The sequence below is a fragment of the Mustela nivalis genome (assembly GCF_964662115.1).
Source record: "Mustela nivalis genome assembly, chromosome: 8".
NCBI lineage: Eukaryota > Metazoa > Chordata > Mammalia > Carnivora > Mustelidae > Mustela > Mustela nivalis.
Window position 1 is genome coordinate 13,023,486 of NC_139027.1, and position 23,927 is coordinate 13,047,412.

Here is a 23,927-nt window from a genome sequence, read left to right on the forward strand (position 1 = left end):
TGTGCTCAAGTTTTAAAGTTGACCCTCATTAATCATGGCTCTGGTTCTCTTAGACATTCCAGAGCTGATCTATCCCCTTTCCCCCCAAGCAACAATCCATATAGACCCCCAAATAAGTTATTTATTCCTGAAATGACTTGATCTGGCATCGGCCAGCCTTCTATAACCTCCTGTGTATGAAAGAGAGAAATGGATGGCTTGGACAACATCAAAGTGTTGTTTTACTTTCCATATAGTCATTAACTTTAAATGTTCCCAAACTAATAGTCCAAGACATTGTAAAGAGGTAATAAGTTCAAAGGAACATGAAACATAAAGCAGAACTCCAGAGTCATTTGAAAGTATTTTCTGTAAATGTGTGCAAGCTTTCAAGGCTGCTAGGCAAAGGAACCTGGATCGGCATTTTGGCCAGTGCTGAAAAGAATTTTCCCCAAGTGGAGTGTGTAAGTGAGTTGCCAGGCCAACCTCTTTGAGAGCAGAAGCATGTCTTCAGAGGATCTGCTGTTCCAGAGAATGCTGCATGGAGCTGGCTCATTCTTCCTTCAATTAAAGGGCAATTTGTCTCTTTTTAAAAATCTCTCTTTCCTTGTTTGGATCTAGGTGCTGCAGGTCACTTAGGGAGGGTTGGTCTACTGCTCTGCAAAATAGGATGTCTCTGTATAAGAGAAAATTACAAACAGATTAAGTTATATAAACTGAATATCAGAGTTCCTGTTATAAAATCTCTAGTCACTGAGTCAAAGAGAGTGGGTTGGGAGGTCAGAGCCCTACATATTGCTCAGAGACATCAGAGCTAAGGCATCGTTATTTTTATTATAGTTATTATTATTTTTAGTAGACGAAACACAACCTTTGAGAAAGCCACCAGAGAATGGAGCTTTCTGTGAGCAGACTTGCTTAGGACGCCATGCACGGAGATGAGGGGCTTCTGTTCTTCATCTTTAAGAGTCTCAATTTTCCATCACACAGGACAACTGTGGGGCTTGCTTTCTAGCCTCCCATCTGGGGTGGAGATTTGCAACCATTAGCCTAGGTTTCTTTTATTTCAAATTAAAAAACAGCAAAATTCAAGACTATTTTGTTAAGCGTTTCTTTACTATCTCCTTTTCCTCTTTCCCCACATGCAGACTTCTATGTGCTTCTAGTCACGAGAAGCCAGCTCTGTCGTAATCCACTTACTTTTCACTCACTGTTGTGCCATAAACATTTAAATCCTGCTCTGTAACTTTCCTAAGAATTAAAGTTTTCATTGAGTGCCTATCCCAGAATTTAGTTAACCACTACTTATAACTGAATTTTTAAATTGTTTGCAAACTGTTCCCTACTAATGATAACTCAGCAATGAACATTTTGAAGCATGAATACCTTTTTTTCAGTCAAGGGAAGGATGTCATTTGGACAGAACCCTTCTAATGGGATTATTAGCTTAAAATACATAACCATTTTTATGCCTCTTGAGAGTGGTATGTTTGTTGCTTTCCAAATCACTTTTTTTTCAGCTACAGTATTTACCTGGCATTAATTACTCAGACACCATTTCACTATATCCACACCCACATGGGACCTGGTGAAGAGGGAAATATTAAGCATCCCAGAGACCTTGAACTGTAATAGGCACTGACTCAAACCAAAGAAAGTACGACAAGCTAAATTCAGTTAAATTGAAAATTATGTACTGATACAACCTAATATGGGTCTCGCTTTTATTATTATTATTTTTAAAATATTTTATTTATTTATTTGACAGACAGAGATCACAAGTAGGCAGAGAGGAAGGCAGAGAAAGAGAGGGGAGGAAGCAGGCTCCCTGCTGAGCAGAGAACCTGACGCCGGCTCGATCTCAGGACCCTGGGATCATGACCTGAGCCAAAGGCAGTGACTTAACCCACTGAGCCACCCAGGCACCCCTCACTTTTATTATTTTTTAATCATCATTTTATTTCTTAAAAATATACTAAGTAGGGGGTCGCCTGGGTGGCTCAGTGGTTAAAGCCTCTGCCTGCAGCTCAGGTCATGATCTCAGGGTCCTGCGATCGAGTCCCGCATCAGGCTGTCTGCTCAGCAGGGAGCCTGCTTCCTTCTCTCTCTCTCTCTGCCTGCCTCTCTGCCTACTTGTGATCTCTGTCTGTCAAATAAAAAAAAATAAAAATCTTAAAAAAATATATATACTAAGTAGGAAATATATGACTCATTACAAAAGAAAAAGAAAGTAAATATCGCTCATATTGCTGCCTCTTGGATAAGACATCACTAATATTTTGGAGCAACCCTGATTATTATTCTATGCACATATTTTAAAAACAAAAATAGACAGAACAAGCAAGGTTTCAGTCTTCCATTTTTTCACTAAATAAAAGAATAGGAACAGTATATATGTGCTAAACATTTTGTCACATATCAATTGTAATGGCTATTTATATACTTATTTATTTATTAGAGATTTTATTTATTTATTTGAGAGAGATCACAAGCAGGCAGAGAGGCAGGCAGAGAGAGAGTAGAAAGCAGGCTCCCTGCTGAGCAAAGAGCCCGATGTGGGGCTCGATCCCAGGACTCCGAGTTCATGACCTAAGCTGAAGGCTTAACCCGCTGAGCCACCCAGTCGCCCCAATTGTAATGGCTATTTAAATTTACCATATGAATATATCAAATATCCTGTGGTTAGTCATGTGATGCATTTCAACTTTTTATCTATCACAATTAATGTTGCAGTGGTAGTTTTCATTCTAATGGACATAGCTTAGTACAAAAACTGTGATAATATCCTAAAGACATTTTTTGAAGAATTTCTAGATAAAAGTGTAAATACATTTCTAAAGTTTGTGACAAGTATTCCCAAATTGCCCTGCAGAAATGCTACCCTGCACAGGGGTATGAGATGATCTATTTTCTAAATACTCACCAACATGGCCCAGTGTCATTTTACAACCAGTCGTTTTAAATTTGGTGAACTAACATGATGGTGGTAGATATTAATTTGCACATTTTGATCATTTGTGATTTTAGCCTCTGTTTCTCATATTTATTTTAGTATGTATATCTTGTGTGTGTGTGTTTGTGATTTTTCCTGCTTTCCTATTGCTCACTTTTCTGCTATTTAACCTTCTAACTAACCACAGAGCAGGTCGTTATGAACACGTGGTGTCCTACATAATTCGGTTATTGGATATTGGGACACCCCTTCCCGTCTCACATTTTTCCTATTGGGATTCCGGCCCCGAATCCCTCAACTGCTTTGTGATTCTCCACCGGCTTATTGCATTGAATTAATGCTGGGCTTAAGATGGAATAGACAGGAAATTTTTTTTTTATCCTGGGAAGTGGCGCATACTACCCAGGTAAGGAGTGTCAGGACACCTGAAAATAAACTTGTGCTAGATTGTAAAAGGCCTTGAATGCTAGAAATTTGGGGAAGGGGGGGTTGTACACATTTTTTTTTTAATTTTTTAAATTTATTTATTTTCAGCATAACAGTATCATTATTTTTTCACCACACCCAGTGTTAGACTTGTTTCTGTCAGCAATGGGGAGCCATTGAGGGGGAGAGAAGTGGGAGAAGAAAAGCTGTGTTTCAGAGAGTATCCAGAAGATGGCACCATTGTAACACATCTTTTGCCTGAGAGCTTTTTAGCTGCTTGAGCTTTGCAGGTAAAGTCCACATGTGAAAATGTACCTTTTCTGAAGCATTCAGACTAAAATGGTCTAGATTATTCTAGTGGCCTAGACGGGATGGGCTTTCCTAAAAATTGGAAAAACTCTTACATAGAAGCCCTGTCCTTTTTTTTTTTTTTTATATTACATATTCATTTGACACCACCCTCAGCCCACTTTTCAATTGTGTATATCCAGATACTCATTTTCTGCCATTAAATTCTTCCAAATGATTCAGTGGTAATGACAGAATATTGATTATTGAGTATCTTGAGGTATATGAGAAAATTCAATAATTCCTCTGTTACTCTAAGAGGCTTTTAATTTTTTTCGTTCTCTTGGTCATTTGATTCAACTTACTTGAAACATCTCTACTTCCATGAAAAAAAAGAAGACTCAGTACAAAATACGAGAGTCCAAATGTTTTTCACTGAAGCCTCAGTGGCTCCCCTCTGAGAGACAGCAAGGCACATGTTTGTAGTTGGGAATCTGGCAGTAAGGAGCTTGAGGGCTGATGGTCAAGATGTTCTGGTTCAGAAGTTAGAAAATAAATAATTCCTGAGAGGAAGGATTCTTAGGCTCTGGGCAGCTGATACGGCAATAAAATAAATAGGCAGTAAAACACACTTCCTGTTTTGAGAGTTCACATTTCATATTGGCAAAGCGCATCTCTTAAATTCAATCTCATGCTTCCATAAATAAACCTGGCACCTTTTTAAACACTTTTCCATCTGCTTCAGAATGAGGAGTGCATTATTGAATACACCTCAGGGAGTCCCAGAAATGGGAATAGACTACTTGTGAGGAACACACCATTGCAGTTGGCCTTGGCCCAGAGAAGCCATCAGGAGATGGTTTGAGTTCAAACCATTGTAACAAGACCCCAAGGGTGTTTCCCCACCCCCTTTGCTTCTACTTGAGGTTGTCAGGTGGGAGCTTCACACCAGGAGGAGGCAGGAACCATCTCAGGTTGAGTCAGGGTTAGGCACATTTGCAGGATTCTTTTCTATAATACCTGGGCTAGTCCTCATTCAGTTCCTGACACCTAGTTTCAACATATTAATCCAGTTTCCTAAGATGCATGGAAAAGCCCATCATCCACCTTTCTTAGAGCCCAGAGGTCGGGTGTACAGAGCCTGGAAGGATTCTGTGAACTCCTAGGGTTTGTGGTAATCAGGCTTGATGTTGGGAAGCATGGGTTGCTGTCAGAGAGAAAGGATTCAAGTCCTCATTTTGTCATTAACTGTGGGATCTTGGACAGGTAAGTATGATCTTTGACGTTCTATCCTTGGAGCATGGTCAGACAAAGTGAAGCAAACTAGTACGCTCTCTGACACCAAATCAACAGTCCACAGATACTAGCTATTTTTCTTATTTGACTTTCCCAGGTAAGCTTTTTGCACCAGAAACTGGGAACAGACCCTGCCTGGCTCAGGCAGCCAACAGTGTTATCATTTAGCATCTACATTTACCATTGAGGTCACTCTTAGATATTGGATACTTTCCTATTTTTTTTTTATATCATATAATCTAACCGTTACATTAAACCTCAAATATTAAAATTTTAATTTAATATTATTTTTATCTTACAAACAGAAGATCAGAAATACTACTAAATGTTATTAAATGTGACATGCCACTAGTTGTAAGGTATGCCATTTTTTACTTACCATCACAAAAGGAAATTAAAAACTTTGGTAATTATAACTGTAAGACTCCACCAGTTGCAAGACACATTGGAATTTCAGAGATTTTTAAAATGGGGGGGGGGGAGGTGTTCCTTTAAAACCAATGAACTATAGTAAGGAACTTGCCTGACCTCATGCAGAGTTGGTGGCAGAACCAGAATTTTAGCGCCAGGGACACCAGTGACTTGCAGTATTTTTCTCTAAGTCAGTGCTTGTTCACCCTTATCAGCCACTCTCCACACCCAGCAGGTCTTGGAGCAGCTCTGCCCTCCTCTGGAAGCCCTGCTCTGCTGGTCCTGGGGAAGCCTTTTACAGTCCTCCAACCTGTACCACCGCTCACTTCAGGACGCTCCTGCTCTGAGCTCCTTGAACATGGAAAGCCAGACACCTAGGAGTTTGGCTCACTAGTGCCAGTGGCTGGGCCTTTCAGAGGTGAGTAGGAGGCAGAAGCTGCAGAGCACATCATTGGTGCTGCCTAAAGTCCTTGTGGGGGGAGACAGGGAGTGTTCAACAAACGATTTCAGTATTGCATCACTGTTATCATCTCCCAAGCCTGCAATTAGATTGGACTGTGATGAGAGTGGGGTTTTGGCACTATGGGATCACCCTACTCGGGAAGACACAGGCCTGCCTTTCTCTTTTGAATATCTAGGACTGTAAATACTCTTAAATTCAATGTGACTCTAAGTATTCCAACACTTTGACTTTTGTGCTTCAAGGAAATAAGCTGCTTCTGCCTCCTCATTGAATCTGATAAGATGGTGAGAAGAGTATTAGAACTTGGACTGCAAGTTCCAAAATAAGATGTCTAAGATAAAGAAATTGAAAGCTTTATTCATATAAAAATGTCAATACAGAAACAGGTCATTAGCTTGCATTTCATCTCACTCAAATTTTACTAAAATTGAAATGTGAGTATGAAATTATACTGCCTTTCAGAAAAAATATAGTTAGATTAAAACTGACTTCCTGTTCTACCACTAACCAACCATTGCCTTGGCAAGTCAGTTCTTGCTAAGCCTCAGTCTCACTATCTATCATCCAGAGAGTTGAATTAGATACTCTTTCTAATCCTTCTTGGCCCTGACATTCTGATTCTCTGACATGCTTCTCCTTACTGGGTTGAGCACCAATATTATCGATTGCGTTTGTTTCTGTCCACATAAACAGAAATGCCCTGGGGATCACAACACTTTTACACCTTTCATAGTATCACTGGAATCCTGAAATAGCCCATGATCTCTTTTGAAGCAATGTGCCTTAACGTTTGCTTCAGAGAACCTGGTGAACTGAATTTTTCCTAGATGATCACAAGAGCTTTCTCCGTCTGTGCCTACGCAGCCTTGACAAGGATTCTGATCCAGCAGCATAAAAACTGTAGACTAAATCCTCACCATGGCACTCTGAACCAGGTTGGACCTCTGGAGGCAGTAAGACACCTTCCCAGGGGCTTCATGCAAAGTTAGACCATGTCCCCAATGTTCATCTTGCCTCGGGGATCCCGTCACACCTTTGCACGCAGTTCTATCCTGGTGTGTGTGGTTGTCGGTTTGAACATTGTTTTCCCCAAATAGGTGTCAGATACTTGTACGTTCAGAATGTGCCTGATGTATCTGGAGCCACAGAATCTGACATGGCGCCTGGCACTTCAGTGTACAATTGAGTCATGATCTAAACATGCGATTTCCTTTGCATGGATGAGGGGAAGGGGCTTCCTCACGGCAGGTATCATGGGAACACTGCTGGGAGGAGAGAGAAGAAATCTCAGAAGCAATTCCTAGATTATTTTCTACCTTGCTTCTGCCTGTTTTGGGGTCCTGTGTGTGTGTGTGAATTTGACTGTGAGGTTTACCTTGCATTCTTACTTCCAGGATGTCATGAGTGCATGTAGCCCACTTCTCTAGAATTCGTTACCCAGCCTGATGTTTATGTTGTAGCTCAGAACTGGCCTTTTGTTTTACAAAGTATTGACATCATGCTTCCCTGGAAGGAATTATCACTCTCTTTTAGGAGTTGTAGCAAAGGTGTTTTTTTTTTTTAAATAGCCTTGGATCTTCCTTTACCTCCTTTCAATTGGTTTCTCAAGCAATGCTTAAGTTATCCCACTGTCTTCTTTGACCTCTGCTTGCCTTTGTTTAATTTTTCCCTTAGATTTTCTCTGAGGATAAGGAATCCCCTTGTTTTATCATCAACTTCTTTAAAAGATCTTTTTTGATTAACTTGGTTATTTTAATATCTGAGTCATCTTGGCAATTCATCATTTATCCATGCTGCAAGTTCTTCTGATTTATTACTAGCCTTCATCAAACACATTTTCCCTTGCTCCCCACCTCCAGATTAATCCAAACTCATCTGTGAAGCTTGTTACCAGAGAGTCGGGTCATTCTTATTTACTTGCTCCCTTTTGGGGCTGTAGGCATTAAGCTCTGGTACCCTGCCAATCTCCCCCAGAGTAGCTGGTCAACCTGCTTTAGCCTTCCTCAGATGCTGGCACTGGCAAATGAAGGAAATATGAAGAGTGGAAACAGTGAGACTTTTGGGTAGCGTGCAGATTCTCCAAGGTCAAGATTGAGGGCAAGTCTCGTGGTCAGAGATATACCTCAGGCTATTGGATGCAAAGCCCGTATTATGCCAGCATCTGTCCTGTTCTGTGAGCACACCCCGTCCACAGCCATAACATATAAAAATCATCAGCCCTTTTGATCCAAGAACTGCATCAAATCATTTTGACCCTTTAAGGAAGATATGTAACCTGGGCCAAGTGGAGCCAGATGACTTTTTTTATTACCAGAGCATAAAGCAATATTAAATGATTTCATGAGTTGTAGCCAGAACATCTGTTATTAAACATTAGAAATCTGATTTATTCAATTATAACAAATTGGCACTCAGCCCTCTCTAAAGTAATGCCTTGTCCTTGGGGCAAGAGAGTGTTGTTTGTCAGTTTTCTTTGTGAACATACCATCTTTCCACATGTCATACAACAACTCCTCTTTTCTTTGAGAGATGATGGCCCAACCGAGGACAAGAACTTCCCTGGGCAGAGGGGTGCTAGGGGTGTGTAACATGGTCTGTTGTTTCAAGCACCAATGCACTGGATCTAGAACCATCACACCCCCGAAGGCTCCCAGGTTGTCATATGCGGGAAGGGAGCACAAAGGAGGAGACACTCATATGTACAACTTCAAAGGCTATAAAACTGATGCACAGAATTGTAAAGCAGCTGGGTCCTGTGTCAGGGGCTAACTCCTCTAAATTGGCCCAGTTTTTCCTTCAGCTGCTACTTCTGCAGCCTTATGGGGCACATTGTTTTATTCCATTTGAAGCCATCCCCAGACTTCAGGGAAAATTCTGCTCTCGAGTCCTTCATTTATCACAGATAATATAATATTTGTGGGTATCCGGTCCTTTGGGACATGAGGCTTTTGCATTGATCAGAGTAACAAATGGAGATCATGGCATTCTGTTGGTGGGATGGCAGACTTTAGTGACCAGGTAAGTGTGTGTTGGTGGGCACTGGGATGGGCACAAGAGGTAAAAGGAGAAAACCTCTGGGAATATAGAGGCTTTCCCAAGTTTTCCAAACTAATCCAAAGTTAGCCATTCATTTTATGGTTCATTTACACATCACTCAGTAATCAGTTTTGAGTTATTTACCTGTGCTAGTCCCTGTGTTAGGTATTGGGAAATGGGCAATAAAAAGTTAAAGAAGAGTTGATCCATTTACTCAAGAAGTCCACAGCCCGATAAGGAAAGTACGATGTTGGCACAAACTGAAGGAGAAAGTTATGAGTCATGGGAGAGTCACAGATAAAGGATTGGGGGAAGTTAAAGGGGAAAGAAAGAATACTGGCATGTTCCAGGAAGGGTTTCATGAGGGATGTGGAATTTGGGCTGGGCCTCAAGGCAGGATAGGGTGCTGAAAGAGAGAAAGGAGAGACAGTAGTTCTTGTAAAAAGAACTTGTGGCTTGAAACAAGGCGTGAGTATAGGGAAGCATGGAGTCATGCTCGAGTATTGGCCAATACTTGGCTCCCTGAAACCCACAGTCCATATATAGGGCTAATGGGAGACAAAGGGGGAGAACAGACTGACACCCTATCTTGAAGGTCTTTACGTGCCTTGGCAAAGGCACATTCAACAGGCTGCAGTGTTCCGAGAGTGCAAATAGCACTGTAATTCAGGAAGATTAATCTAAGACCATGAATAAATTTCTGTAGGGACACCTGAAAAAATGCAGCTGAGAGAGAATAAAAACTTGCACTGGAATAGTTGTGCTGGAGATGAGGAGAGGCATAGAGACGTGTCCCAGAGGTACTGGGATGTGTGCAGCAGCTATGTGTTGTTAGAAAAGGAGTGTGGCTTTTGGATTCAGACAGACTCTGGCATGACCTTCCCCTTTTTCTCACTCGGAACTAGTGGAGGAAGCCACAGCTTCTCCAGGCCCCCTGGTCTTCCTCCCCAGCAATGTCCATTCATATGTGTTATTGAAGGCTCATCTAATCCCTCCTGGTTTGTGGTGAGGCTCAGGTGAGACAACAGATGTGGGGACACTTCCTCAAGTCTGGAAAAAAACAAAACAAACAAAGAAAAAAAAACAAAAAACACCAGAAGTCTATTGTGGTTATTTAAGTTACTACCTGGATTTGTGGGATGAATACAAGTGAAGGGTCTCAGATGAAGCTTGGGTTTTATACCAAGATGACTCTGAAGGTAGAGAGTCATGTGCTGGAAAATGAAGAAAGGAGGAAGGGAAAGGAGGTCCCCACTTACCTGGGGCTTAACATAAACCCCAGCTGGATAAATATGACACTGTTAACTTGAAACCACTGAAGATGTTTTATAATGTAGCTGCTAAGAAATTCTGTCTAAAAATTCCAAGGAAGCTCAAAACCAAAAAGGAAAAATATGGATACATTGGGCTGCATTAGAAATTGGAACTTCTTCTTATTTATTTATTTATTTATTTATTTATTTTTAGATCTATTTGTTTGTTTGAGAGAGAGAGAGTCAGGGGCAGGAGCAGAGGAAGAGAGAATCCTCAAGCTCACTCCCCACTGAACACTGGCCCCTCAAAGGACTCAATCCCAGAACCCCGGGATCGTGACCTGAACCTAATGGGAGGCTTGGTGGCTCAGTGAAATGTCCAACTCTTTGATTTTAGTTCAGGTTATGATCTCAAAGTTGTGATACGGAGTCCCACATCGGAAGTGGCCGTGGAGCCACTTAAGATTCTCTCTCTCCTTCTAGAAATAAAGAAAAAAGAAATTACAACTTTTACTTAACAAAAAGTAATGTAGAAAATTGGAAGGAAAATAGCCAACAGGAAGTGTCTGGCATGGATGGATTTCTGAACACCTGAAGAGTTTTACACAACAGTTAAAAACACAAATGACTGGTCAGATAGAAAAAGCAGCAAAGAAGATAAATGAATAATTTATACAAGGAGAAATATAAAGGATCAACATACAAAAGAAAACCAATTATTTCTTAATCAAAGATATTCAAATAAAGGAATCTTTTTACCTGCTAGATTGGTGATTCAATTAAAAAGATTGAGATTAATGTTTTTAATGAAGGGTTGAGAAATGATTACTATTGTGCATTATTGGAGGGGGATGAAATAGAAAATATAGCAGTCTTTGTGGTGTTCAGTTTGATAATTCCTATAAGTGGGTGTGAGTGATATATCCTTTCAGTTACCAGACTCACATCTGGGACTTTACATGAAGAAAATAGATATATAAATATGAAAATATAAATAAATAAAGATGTTTCATGCATTGTTCAAATTGGCAAAAAAAAATATATGATAAATTAGATAAATAAACTGTGATATACCTAAAATTTTCTTTAGCTACTAAATCAAATCTAATGACATGGATCTTTATTTATTTAAATGTACATTTAAATCTATTAATCAGATTTATTATTTATTATTTATTTATTAAAATCCATGCACATATTATTGAGTGAAGATTCATAGTGCTATCCCACTTATTTATAATATTATATATACATAAATACACTTGAATATACATATGCTTGTTTAGGTAATGATACAAGATATATCTAGAGAGATGTTCACCAAAACGTCGCCAGTGTTATTCTCTGGACCAAAAGATTTCTGGTACATTTTTCTGTGTCGTTTCAATGTTTAAATTTCTAAAGCATTCTTTTCCCAAAACAACCACATTTTAAAATAAAATACATTAAATAAATTAAGAGAAGGACCCAAAGAGGGACAGAGCAAAGAAAAGAAGGAGGTGGAAGTAGGAAGAGAAGGATGGGGAGAGGAAGGTGTATTAAAATGTACCCATGGGGTTTTAATTTATGGAGATGACTAGATGCCTATACAGAGAGACTGATGGCATTGAAAGAAAAGCTTATTATATACAGTTTTTAAGACAAGGGGCGCACCATGCAACACAAGGCCACACAAGGAAACACCAACTTTTTCCTAGAGGCAGAAGAAGCAGTGAGGAGAAACCATGATCCAGAGCCTTTCCTGAGCTTTCTGAGAGCAAGGCAAGGCAGGGCATGAGAAGCAGTTCCTAACTGGCTTATTGGACTAATGTCTGCGGACTCTGGGATGTAGAAGCAGTCTCTAGCTACCTATTACCCAGCCTGAAGTTGATTCAGGGCAGGGGAAATGCTGGCTTGCTACATGTGAGCTCCATGAAGGAGGTGGCTGGGGGATGCATGTGAAAGGTGTGTTCGCAGGTGAGTTGCTTATTAGCTCTAAGAATTAACTAGTGCTGGAAGGGCAGTCTCTCCCTGGCCAGCTAGCCACCCTCTACACACACCTAATGTCGAAACATTATAAAATTTCAAACATAATGAACATAGAAAGGAGTGACTGAAGAAAGGGAGAGAGGAAATAGTTGGTGGGGGGAGGCCCTGAGAAGGGGGCAGTGATGGATTCTGAGGGTAATTGGGGGAGTGGGATCTTGTGGTGGTCTGATAGAAAGGAAGAGCTTCTTCCAAGGATGAAGAGAAGAAGATGTGAGAAGCTACACCAAATTCTTCTGTATAGAGAGGCAAAAGGAACCCGCTTTCAGATGGCCTTGATCTTAGTAAAAAAAAAAAAAAAAAAAAAAAAAAAGTGTAGTCTAAGCTATTTCTGGAAAATGACCTGGATAGAGTCTGGAAAAGAATTAGAACAAAACTGAGGTGGTTTTAATCAGTTGTTGCAGAAAGTTGAGCACGAGGTGTTCTAGGTGTAAATAAAAGAGCTTCCATTAGGTCCAGAGAAAGTTATTTTCACACACACACACACACACACCCAATGAGTTTGCCTCAGGGTGAAGCTTGGATGTTTGCTCATTATGGAATAGACTTCTAGACTTTTTAGCCTTACTCTTAAACCTCAATTCCTTGAATAAAACAGTTTCTGCATCAGGGATTAGCTTCCGTGCCAAGACGATACTAGAACCCATGTTGGATGCCATACTGTCCACCATGGTGGTGGCTCTTGACCCACCCTTCTATGTGCCAACTCCTGCCCCATACACACGCAGCATAGAAAATGGTTAATAAAAACCCACCTCACAATTCCTGACATGACAGAAGAGAAGGATAAAAACAAACACGTTGTCTTATTCCTTTCCCAACATTTGATGTCCTGAACATTTTCATAGGTCTGTTCATTTAAATTGTGTTCCTTAATGAAGCCAGCCCCCGTATGAGACTCATGCAGGCAGGAAATAAATTTGCTAATCAATGAATGAATGATTCCATCCTTTACTTCAATAGAGTTTTGTTATGTGCAGTACAATAGAGAAGATGACCTAATTATCACTGCTTTCTCTCTTCATGCTTGGTTTAGTAACTGATGTCTCCAAATGCTTGAGTGAGGGCAGATGAAGGAGAGAAACATGAAACAGCCCCCAGATGTCAACTGATTGCACATGACAGTGCCTGGCTGTGTGAAGTGATAAATATATTCTGCCGACATCAGGCTGAGCAAAGCCAATGTGGACACATATTCAGAAAAACAACAAGCCAACGTGGTCATTTCTCTGGGCCTTGTCTTCGTTCTTTCCAACCCAATTGCATTTTTTACTCCTGATTTGGAGGCTATTTACAGTATATCCCAGGGAGCTAGCCCGCAGTGTTGATCTACTTTCTTTTGGAAATATTAGACTTTGTCTCCTGAGGGAGTCAGAAGGATTGTTTGTTAGTTTAAAAATAAGTCATACATTTGATCATGATTGTGCAAGTCTCTCTCCTCCTCCATGAAGTGTCCATCTCAGGGATGGTGGAATGGAAGATGTCCACAGGGAGACCAGAGGCAAGACAGTTGTGTATGGGGCATGATGTCTCTTATCTGGAGATGAAAGAGCCAAGAAAAGAAACATAACACTGAACGCTTTTTACCAAGAAATGAACTCAAAAGGGAAAAGAATTCCCTATTAGTAGGAGGGGATTAATACCTAAGCCAACTTTTCTCATAGCTTCTCCAGCGGATTCTTTGAAATAAAAAAGCAGGAGAAGTGAGCAGTAGTTGTACGATACCTACAGAGATCCAAAACGGAGATTTTTAAAGTTGCTGCCCAGCTGAATACCTGTCACATTCTGTGTCATGTCATCCAGACACTGGCTTGGACCATCACTCTGATTGTATGAACATTTCATTTTGAATCATACAGATAATTCCTGTGTTCTGTTGTTTTGTTTTGTGTTTGTTTGTTTGTTTCTCAACTATACATTCTCTTTCTGTATAATCTTCTTTGAGCTCATAGCCTAACATCACATGTTGGATGATAAAACCTAACTTGTAAACTGTAGACTCATATCCTTTCTGAGCTCTGATCATGTCTACAAAGGCAGTCCTGATTGTCTCAGAGACCTCTTAAGTTTGTTCCCCAAACCAAACCCATCCTGTTGTCCCAAAACCAGTGTCTCCGTCATCCTGATATCTTAGTAAATTGTTTCCTATGCCTAATCTTTCAAAGGCAAAAGAATACCTGTACCATTAACCAGAGTTGTGGTCCTAAAGGTTTGATCATATCAGGTCTCTTAGGGAAAAAAAAAAAAAAAGAAATAACACATCTGAACTTAGAATGAAGTCACAAGCTGTGCAGATTGTCTTTATTATCTCATTTGCATCTCCAGGGCATTCAATGCCTTTGGCTGCTGCCTCTTTCTTGGACTGTATCCTTCATTCCTGTAACTTCCTACTCCCTCATCCATTCTCTTTGTGAGTTTCTTGTTTTGGCTCTTCTGCCTACTTCTCTGTAGTGATATTATTCCCTACTAAAGATATTAGGTAATCTCTTTTATCATTCTATATTAGAGTACTTAAAAAATAAAACACCCTGAGGGCTTCCTATTCAGTAGATCCAGGATCTGTGTTTTCAAGAAGTTCTCCAGGTAATTCTAAGTGATTTGTATAACATCCTTTTATATATAATTTGCAAGGTAAACAAATGCAGGGTGGTGCTATCTTTAGAGACAGAATGTGTATTATGGCTATAACCTGTATTTCTCCTTGTGGGGCCAAGTGGCTGAGACTGGCTAGATGTTCACCAAACCTATTTCTTCTCCTTCCAAGATATTCGGCTCCCTTGCAGTTCCTTGAGGTCATGCGTCTGAATTCTGGCTTGTGAATAGAAGTTAATATGCCCATAAAAACCTTCCATTTGTACTTCTCCATGCTCATTTCCTCTTCCAGTTGTCTGACTCAATAGCCATGGAAAACTTGAAAGTTCTGAATTGAAAGTGACCCAGGCTCTGTTATTCTGAGTCATTGACGTACTGTGTGAAAGAGGGTTTCCCTACTGACCTGTTCACTTCTCCTGGTACTGGGAGATAACCAAGAAGAAAACTTATACTGTGTTAAGCCATTGGCACTTAGGGGCTATTTGTTATAACACTTGACACATTACTAACTAATATAGTTAAATAAAAGGTAATGCTGAATTAGCCATTCCCATGGTGTATCTCAGGAACACCTAGGTACTCTTTGGTTTTCTATGCCTCATGGCTTCCTAGTTACTGTAACATTGCCTAGCTGATGGGTTCTTAACTTTTCTTGTGTGATAGATATATTTGGCAGCCTGGTGAAACCTATGGATAGATTTCAGAAGAAAATATTTTTTAATGCTTTAAAATATTAATGCAGTGCTACAAAAGAAACTCGTTGATTGGAATCATTGCTATAACATTAAAAAAATGATGGGTGCCTGGGTGGCTGTCAGTTGAGTATTCAAGTCTTGGTTTCAGCTCACTTCATGATCTCAGGGTCATGAGATTGAGCCCCAAGTGGAGTTCCACAGCCGGTGGAGAGTCTGCTTGAGATTCTCTCCCTCCACCTTGCATGTGTTATCTCTAAAAATAAATAAATAAATAAATACATCCTTAAAAAATAAATAAAATGAACTCCCTTTCAAGAATATTTTTTTTTATTATGTTCAGTTAGCCAACATATAGTATATCACTAGTTTTTGGTGCATCATTCAATGATTCATTAGTTGTGTGTAACATCCAGTGCTCATCTGACAGCTACCCAGTGATAGGCAAAAATAATTAAAATTTATGGTACTGTTAAGAACATGTTAGAGAGCAAAATAAAATATTAAACATGTAAGCAAGCTAGAAGGGGAGTTTTTACAGAACCATCAATATGTGTAGTTTGGCTAGTGTCACTTGCTTGAATAAGAATATTGAACTGTGGGGTGGTCTTTGTCAAGGCAACACACATGTCATATTTAGTCAATGTTGATTTTTTTGTTTGTTTTATTTTGATGGTTACAAGTGTAGAAATCCCAATTCACAGAGATATATTGAGGCATTTGAAATGAAAACTTCCATAGATGGTATTTAAAGGCCAGGAGAGTCTTCTCTTAAGGAATACCAGAACTCTCCAAGGACTTTTGAGTTAGACTCTGATGTAGTGAGATTTCACTTTTGCGATCAATGAGCTCATATTTGGCTAGATCAACATCTTTGATACAGTTTGTATCCGAAACTGTTCAGTAACACATAATGAAAATGACTCATCCTTTTCCACATATTGATCAACAAACAATTGTAGAGAGAGAATTTATTGCAGATGTCTGGGCAACTAGTAGTTGGTGGCTGAATGATACCTGGATTGGGGTTACCCTAAAGCAATCTGGCAACATTCTCCAGGAAACTGATCATGTGAGATCTTAGGTCTAAGAGCTCCAACAGTTTTAAAGAATTTTGATTTTTTTTTTCTCCCCTCAAACAAGTTTAAGAATCCACTGAATTCTGCCCATGGATCTCTTTGGGAGAGGTATGGGCCCCAGGTACAAACCCCCAGTCCAGCCCTTTGAGTTAATATTGTGTAGATACAGAAATCTTCCTTCTTGCCAAAGGGTGTTCATGTGGTCATGGCCTTTTGTGAGTAAGCATATGTCCTGAAATGAGACATAGTTCACTCTTCCTTTTCTTCCACTCAGTTGACACCTTCTCTATTTTTCCTTGCCCTTTCTTGTGGCTAGAAACCCTCACCAAAGGGATAGATTTCCAGAACCCAGGCTGTAAGCCAGGCCACACACACTACAGTGTTCAGTGGTGGCACTGGGAAAGCATCTTTAATTTTCTATCTTATTTTTTTCCTGAAAACTGCCCTGTTTTCTCATAGTTTTATATGAGTGCCATATAAAATATAAAGGGAAATATATAAAAGTGAGATGGAAGTAACCTTTATAGATACAAAAATACAAATAAGCACATGTGTTCACTGTGTTGAACTTTCCTTTGTTCAGATAATTCTCTTAAGCATTAGGTTTAGCACACACACACATACAGGAAGAAAGAGAGAGAGGAGGGAGAGAGAGAAATCGACATTATCAGTGAATCAGATTTCTCATCGAAGACATCCCCTAGAGGAGTAGAACTGAGTCCTAGCATCTGTGAATTTCTGCTACCTGGCTCGATGAATGACACAGGTACATAAACAGGTAAATAAATGTCTGTTAAAGTGAGCTAAAGCCTGTTAGTTTAGGGATGGTTTGTAACTATCTTGGATAGACAATTATCTTAAATAACTAGCACAGTCTGTTTTTGTTTTTTAATTTAAATTCAATTAACTAATATATAGTAAATTCTTGGTTTCAGATGTAGAGTTCAGTTATACCTCAGTTGGATATAATACCCAATAGCACTATCTGTTTTCAGCCAAAGTGGGTTTATTTGAACGTAATATAGTTTTTCAGGAATCCTATAATCTTGAGAGAGTTACTTAAACTCTCCTTAGCTCACTTACCAAGTTGGTAAAACAAAGATAATAATGCCTACCCCTTAGAAATACAGGATTAAATGAGTTAGCACAAGATAAGAGCTTCAAAAATAATACTTGGCACATAGTAGGCACTCTGTGTGAGCTATTGTAATTATTGCTAGATGTAGCAGTATTCATGGTAGCAATTTCGTCACTATAAGAAGTGCCAAGGAGTATTGAAATGCTCAGAATTTAATGTTCTGCTACAAACTCTAGATCTTACTGCTTATTCAGCTCTTGTATCTGCATTTAAGTCTTCATTGTCCTTCACGTCATTGTCAGCCAGTTAGCTGTCACCTTGAGTCACTCAAAAACTCCCTACCCCTAAAGATCCCCTATAAATTGCACTTTGTAATTGACTATGAACTTGGAATCAAGATAGCACAAGACTATTTGGATTGTGTGCAAAATAGTATTAAATAGATGGGTCTGTGTGCATCTCATAAATGCTTCTGTTTACCTGATTGACTTGTATGATAACTATATCTAGAGATCCAGAAGGATTCATTCTTTGGTAAATGGATGTGTCCACCTCCTAAGTCAGGTACTGCTGTATGCTTTCCTGTGTACTGGCATCACCTTCCTTTTCTTTCCTTTATCCTAATCATCTCATCCATCCTCACCCCTGGTTATAGGCAATAAATTCTCTCAAAGCACCACCAGGTCATGAATGGAAAACAGTAAACTGGGTGAATTTCAGGGTCAGTGGCTACTAAAATGTTGTATGATTTATGTACATGACCAACTCTAGGCCTCGCATATATTTAAAGATGAGCAGGATTGTCTAGACACCACAAAGGTATTTCTTCTCATGCCTTAGATTCCAACTTTAAAAAAATGATTATATTTCTTCTTGTCAGCACACTGACACGCCTGGTGTGACTACGGGTTCCTGCTGGTGGGCAGAGGCCGAGATGTGCATTGGCCACTTGGTGGATGTGCCTTCAGCTCCTGTTTCCGTGGAGGAGCAAATACCAGAATTTTGAGCTCTGTAGGTGGTTGTGTCATTCTTGATGTATTTCTTGCTGTCTAACCAGTTGGTAATATAAAGTTTATAAATCTAATCCTCTAGTGGAGACAAGTTGGATGGGAGATTTTGTGTTTAGGAAGAATGTACCTATGGGGCTTTTAAACTGAACAATATTGAGTTGTTTGTGTCACTGTTTTATGGTTCTGGATCATCCATTCTAGCTGGACAAGATTTCAGGATTTATGGTACCATCAGGCTAAAGACTGGTGTATTTTTAACATGCTCATGTATCACCTTGCCGCTGAGGGAGACTTACCATGGTTCCTACTGCTTTGGCTGGACCAGTTTTCCTTCTGGCTTCTTGATCAGGTCTCTGTCTTGGGAATGAAAGCCTTCCCAGGATAAAGCTTAGCCTTCTCAATGCACGTCAATGGAATGGCCAAACAAGAAGCAGATTCCAAAGCAATGGGAGCACCTGCTTTGGGGAAGTATGGTACAGTGGTAAGTTCAAGTACCTAGGAGTGGAACATGTTGACTTCTGCTCTCAGCTCCATTATTGAGCTAGCCATGTGATTCACTTTCAGGAGGTGCCAGGATCACTAGCATCAGTGTGGTCACCACGGCTGCGCATGACTCAGATCTTTCTCAGGGAGAAAATCTCCTGTGAGGATTGTGCTCAGCTGATACCCCTGGCTGCCACACTCTCAAGGGCTACCATAGCAGTCCTGCCAAGGCCACACTCTTCTTGGGATGCTCCCAGATTATTGAGCACAGCAGAGACAGAGCGCGTGGCCATCCTGCTTCACACAAGACTGGTCTAATGGGCAGTGGGTGCCTGGGTTCCTTCTTGCCTGGCCAGCCTGCTCAGAGATGCACTGGAGACTGAGCTTCTTCCTGCACAGCCGTCTTCCATCTTCTTTAGAAGTGTCAGACCAGCATCCCACTCTGAGGAGCCTCTACTTGTTCATGCTTCTTCTCCCCTTTTTCTTCACAGGAAGTGTCCCCCGTAAATCTCTTGCATCCTGACTTCCATTTCGGCATTTGCTTCTCAGAGGACCTGAACTGACAGGCAGTATGTGGGCATGTGCTATTTTTGCCTACACTGTACATTTTATCCTTTCTCATCTAAAACAATCCCCACAGAAACCCAACCACCTTAGCAATAACCTGCTCTTCTCCAGCCCCAAACACGAGGTTACGGTAGACTATTAAGCAAATACCCTGCTTCCTTGTTCTTCTGCCCCTGGGCCTGGTGCATGAACCAGGTCAGTTTAATTAGTGTCCTCATCTCTGGTATAAGTGATTCAAGTGACAAAATGATGAAAACAATCCTGTCATGGGCTCCCCCGCAGATGACGCACGGACACCTAGGGAATTTCTCTCCTCCCTATTAGAGATGAGCTAAGGGTGTGAACAGGAAGTCTAACAATAATACAACTCACTACAGAAAGGAGACTAAACAAGGAATCCAATGGTCAGGGAAGAGTAGAGGCAACAGCCTCAAGGTCCAGAGTCTCGAGTCTGGAGGCTTTCAGAGCCATCCTCCTTTCTGTCCCCTTTCCTTTGGTCTGAAATCTACTTCCGAATTCTTCTATTCTCTTCTAATTTTTTTTAACTTAAGTTGGTTGAATTGGGTTCTGTCACTTATACTTATAGTTTTCAATAACAGAATCAGTTGCTTGTAAACTAAATCTATAAACTAGCTCTATACATGGAGGGTGATCCTGCCTTGGGAATAGAATAAAATGTGGAATCATAGAAAATTTCTGCCAGCGTGTCGACATGGAACAGTCCACTGATAGATCATTTTAAATGATACTGTAGAAACATAAGAAAATGAGAGAAAAAGGAAATTCCAGGATCAGGAAAAAGGGTATAATTTTCAAAAAGTTATGATAGTACACATGGTAAGCACTCAGTATTTATTTTTGTTGAATGAATCTAAGAAAAGAAGAATACTTGGCTCACCTATAAATTTGATTTTTTAGGTTATCTGTGCCTCTTAATGGAGACTCAGGTGCCTGAGATTGACATCCCTTCGGAGACTATGATTCATATTCTGCGTCCAAATCAGTATTCACCAGCTGGAGTGGGACTGTGGAGAGAAGGGTGATGAGCAAAGGGGCCTGAAGGTATTCAGGGTCAGTGGCAAGGGAAAGAGGAGTGATCACGTGGGAGGTAAAGAGCAGGGCATTTGGAGAAGTTGGAGATCCTGGGCCTTTTCTATTATTTTAGTGAAAGGATCCTCTACTCAGGACCAGTCTGAGACCCATGGCTTCTCCAGGAAGATCAATATTCTGGATCCCCACCAAACCAGTATTCTTTCAATATTTGTTCAGCACTTACTTAGTGGGGAGTGAATTAGTATTAGCAGGGAATTTTGTTGCTATTTATCGTTACCATCCCAGACTGCTTCCAGGTTTGACAAACTAAATTTAATGTACACGTGATCGAGATGTTAGGAGTCCCACAGGCAGGGAAATTGGCAGCACGTTCGTAACTTTGTTGGTTTAGCGTATCTAGAGGCAGGAAATATGAGACTAATCTGTGGGTTCATCAGGGTCTGCCCATACAAGCAGTAGTAACTGGAGAGGAGGCTGGAGGAAATATTTCTCAGACTGACTGCTTGAAGACAACCCAGTGCAGAGGGAAGAATAGTCTGGAAAGCATGGGCAGGAGGGCTAGTTCCCTGGTATATATGATATATTTCTCCATCGCAGGTCATTCAGCCTTTATCCACTTTACATGGAAATATCTACACAAAACTGTCTTTATTACTAGTCAATGAGTAAACAGATATCATGTAACACAACCCTGAACTCACAAATGCTCTACGTTTGTTTGTTTGTTTTTTCTTTTTTTTAAGTTTATGGAATCATTTCATGGAAACATTTGGGTGGGTAACTTACTGTAGTAAGTAACAATCAAGTAGGAAAGAGGAGAACATGATGGAAAGACCTGCGAATGTGGTGATAGAGCCGAGCATGCGTGGAAGATCACACGGGTAAAATGGAGCCCATAGATTCCACCATGGGCACCAAGAAGGGTGAAGCAGCTCCTCAGAGCCATGGAGTGTCTTCTGGGCCATGACCAAGGGGAGGAGAACAATCCCTGAGCTAAGCCCATTGAGCATTTCCAGACCCCTTCTTAGAACCCACAGGCTCATTTACCTCATTTACCTGAAGAGTCTGTTTGTCCATATGAGTAGAAACTTGGCTATTTGCTCAGGGAAGTAATATTGTTTTGAGGTAGGTTTGTAAGATGGCGTTCACAACAGAACATTTCATCCCATTGCCTTCCCACTGTGTTCCAGACTTAAATTTTTGATGGTCACCTTTGTCGTTCCTGCTTTTGACTTGTCTGGAGTCACCAGGCTCAGACCTGAGACCTCACTTTCCTGTCCCAACACATGTTTTTTATTCCTCCTCCCCACTCCCCCTTTGAGACGATCTATCCCTCACAGCCAGTATTGTCCTATCTTTCATGCTCTGGCGACCTAACTCCAAGATTCTTAGCTAACACCAAAACGCTTGTCTTTCTACCTCTCCCCAAAGTGGGGGGGGGGGCACTTCTTTCTTTCAGAATAAATGCAATCAATAGTCATTAACTGAGCTTTGACTAGTAGCACGTGGTATGTAAAAATAATACAAACAGGGCTCACAGGCCCTTCTCCAAAGGAGCACACATCCTAGTGGGATTCGATGGAGGAACACCGACACAGTCAAGGCAAAAGGAATGCAAGAAGGGGTCAAAGAATCTGACTCAGGAAGCCAAGGGAAATGTTGTGGAAGAGTGGACACCAGGGGCAGTGAACAACAAGTGAAGTTTCAACACATAGGAGACTAGGGAGTGCTGTCCACACTGAAGGACCAGCAGATGCAAAAGCCAGAGGACCGTGACAAAGAACAGGGGCTTAAACCTCACAGGCTGGAGCTAGGGAAGCAGGAACTATACCAGCAGACCTCCCCCTTATTGCTACATGATTTTATGATGGGGCCTGGAGATTGTATGTCTGTTTGCAAACTTTCTCCCCATCTGTCCCTTATAGCAGGAAGCTGTCACCTTCTCCCCTACCTGGGGCAAAGACAGGAGCCTAGAAGGTGCTCAGGAAAAGCCTGGTCTGTTGAGTGTTTGTTCACCTGCAGAAGAAAAAGCAGCAACAACTTCATCCAGCTAGTATGAGACTCTAAGCAATCAGAGTTTTCCTCAGAGGAGGTCCTGGTCTGAGAAGCGAGGAGAGACTGTGGTACAAAACTTTGGGAACCAGCCTCATGGCTTCCCTGTGTCTGTTGGCCCTTTGACTTGGAGCGAGCTTCTACTTTTCGGTTTACTTTTAGTCTGCGGACACAGAACCAGAGTTTGATTGGTGGAATCACCACAGTTCGCACTGACTCTTCCCAGTTGAATGGTTATTGACTCCAGCAAGCCCAGACCATTTAACATGAATGGAACCTGATTCTTTTTCTTTCTTTTCTTTTCTTTCTTTTTTTTTTTTTTGCTCAAGTAAGCTCTTGGTCACTTTCATAACCTTTAGGTTGTGTGAGCTTTGAGTTTGGAAGGAAACTGTCTTGTCTTTCTTCTCTGGAGAAATGTGCAGTTCTTTGAATAAATTACCAAGGGAGTTTTTACAGACAATTCTATCCTCTAGTTGAAAATGGCCTCTAACTCAGTCAGAAAAAATCCCGATATCTTACATCATCGTTTTCGGTCAGTTGATATGTGTCAGCTTAATACTGACACATAATAAGTAATGCATATACGTTGACAAGTGATTGCTTAACTGATGGGCAATGGAATTGTTCTAGAATTTGCTTTCATTTATCTTCAAAGCCACTCCCTTATTCCAAATGCCCCAGATGCCCACCCCAAGCGCAGCGCCACTTCAGTGTCCTTTGAGGTCCCACTGTCTGTCACCCATGTCCCCTCCATGGAGAGAGAGTGGGGAGACTGTATTCTCTGCTGTTCCCTCTGACTGGAGTGGTGTTTACTTTGTCCCTGCCAAAGAGTTATGTTTCAGTCAGCTGCTTTTCTTCATTTTGGCAAATCCTGCTTGATATTTCTCAATTACAAACTAATGACTCATATTGCAGCATCTTCTGATTTAAAATTAGCACAGCAGATTGGATTTGTTAAATCGAAAAGAGCTGGAAAAGCAAGCTAATCGTTCATAGCAGTGACAATCTCTGTAGCCTGTGGTGCCATTGGCAAACTGAAAGACAGAGGGACCTAGAATAAAAGTGTTTTTAATCCATTTGGAACTTGACAGGTTAGCCTGAGTTGGGTGAGTAATTGTGCTCTAAAGATTCTGTGGGACTGTCATGGCACTTGTCAAAGTAGCTTTACATTACGTGACAGTAACAGACTAA

At 40.7% G+C, this 23,927-nt stretch overlaps 1 long non-coding RNA gene across 1 annotated transcript; it reads left to right on the forward strand.

Annotated features, from left to right (window-relative positions):
* The first annotated feature begins 5,930 nt into the window (after nt 1–5,930).
* LOC309871066 lies at nt 5,931–23,119 on the forward strand. The gene is made up of 3 exons (XR_014315003.1): nt 5,931–5,995; nt 20,550–20,670; nt 22,610–23,119. It is a non-coding gene; the product is annotated as an uncharacterized lncRNA (long non-coding RNA).
* Nucleotides 23,120–23,927: the final 808 nt, after the last annotated feature.